Source organism: Megascapheus bottae, chromosome 10 (genome assembly GCF_031878675.1).
Source record: "Megascapheus bottae isolate mThoBot1 chromosome 10, mThoBot2.hap1, whole genome shotgun sequence".
Classification (NCBI taxonomy): Eukaryota; Metazoa; Chordata; class Mammalia; order Rodentia; family Geomyidae; genus Megascapheus; species Megascapheus bottae.
The window spans coordinates 56898669-56900667 of NC_143518.1; positions in this window are offsets into that span (position 1 = coordinate 56898669).

Genomic DNA, 1999 nt, shown 5'->3' on the forward strand with positions numbered 1-1999 from the left:
CACACTGTCACCTGGTATGAAGAGAGAAATCTACTGGATGCCAAACACCCATATCTAGTTACAGAACCCAGTCCTATCAGTCATACTTTTGAAATACCTCCTACTTGGGCCCAATGAAGGCCACAGGTCACTACATCTTTCTGGGCCTCTCTATACTGGCCCTTCGTAACCTTTGTTTCTGAGCTCCTGTTAGGCACTACAGTTCTTAATTAGGTCTGAGATTCCTTGAAGGCCAAGATGGAGTACACATTCACACATGCAGGGGGAGGCCCAGAACTCTAGGGGGAACTTTTATTGCATTATCCCCATGAAGAGATAGAACAAGACAGCAAATACGAGCCTCCTCTATTAAGGGAAATAATATGTGGACATATAGGTAGATGGAGCCAGGGATGTAGGGCTGTTGGTTTCTACACCAGCTGTATTTGTGTGCACATACACATACAGACAACAGTGAAAGGGGAGAGAAATGATTCTAAATCTGACTTTGATCATTGCTTCTACTAATAATCAGGTGTGTGTGTGTGTATCTTTTGATTAATAATGAGTATCCCAAGGTGTTCTGATGGCAGACCATGATGGTCTACAATGTAGCTTACACACTGACCTATAAATTCATTTACTCCAATGTGGAGGTTGGTGCCACACCGCCTGGGTTCAAATCCTGGCGGTGCTATCTTAAGCAAGTTATCCAAGTTATTAGTGTGTGTATCTGGGGAAGAAGGCTAATACTTGCTCTGACCTCCCCGCTGATGGAGGATTAAATATGTTTGCACAATTGAAACAATACCTAGCACATAGTACAGCTATTAGTTCTTCTGATTTATATTTTGCTTACTTCGGAGAAGAATGTGTGGCAGTTCAGAATAGAACATAGCAAGAGCCATACAAAAGCAGATAAATTATATGTGCATATTTGTATTCTGTAAAGTATTATAAATTCATAATAGGAAGGAAGTAGTTGCTAATTGTTTGAATTAGGTCACTAAATTTGTCTCTGAGATTCGAAGAAGCCAAGATAGTCAAGGAAACCAAGGAAAATACATACAGTATTCAGCTTTTATTCCAAAATACAAGAAAGCATTCAAATTGGCCTGATAAGATGCCTTCTCCCACCTACACAATCTTCAGGAAGAGGGTTCCTAAACTGAACTGCCTTGGGCAAAACAGAGCTCCAAGCCTAGGTACTGAGGAGGAAGAAGTTTTCTCCTAATCATCCCCATTCCCAGGTCTTTGAATTCAGCCTCCAGCTTGCTAGTCCCACCTGACCCCCTGTTATTTCTCAGCTAGTGTTCCAGAAAAGTCTCAGGCTAGCCTCAGACCCAAATCCTCCTCCCTAGGCTTCTCTGATAGTTGGGATTCACAAACCTGTGTGTACACCACAGTGCTCACCTTGTTGGTTGAAATGGGGAGGTCTTGATAAGTTTTTGTCTGTACTGGCCTGGAACTACCCTTCTCCTGATTTCTAGCTTTGGACTGGCTGGGATTATAGGCATGGGTGACCATGTCTGAATGGACTTTTTTGAATTGCTTTGCATTTCCCATCTAGCTTTTTTATTTTTTAATTTTTTTTTTCCTGTGGGTCATGGAGCTTGAACTCTGGACCTGAGCCCCGTCCCTGAGCTCTTAAGCTCAAGGTTACTGCCCTACCCCAGGGCCTGGGTGTTGTCCTTGAGCTCTACAGCTCAAGGCTAACTTGCTACCCCACTTTCCCTTTTCTAGTGGTTAACTGGAGATAAGAGTCTCACAATCTTTAGTTCCCAAGGTGGCTTTGAACCATGATTCTTACATCTCAGGTTCCTGAGTAGCTAGAATTACAGGTGTGAGGCCCTGTGCAAGCTTCCCTCCAGCTTTGAAGAACTGCTCAGTCCATCTTGCCCAGTATTTGGAGCAGCTGACCTCAGCTGACACATCATTCACCCTCCGACTTCGGAGGACATCTACCTCCAGAGGGAGGTATCTTTCTGCCTACAGTGCCATCTCATTCTTGGCCAGGAGG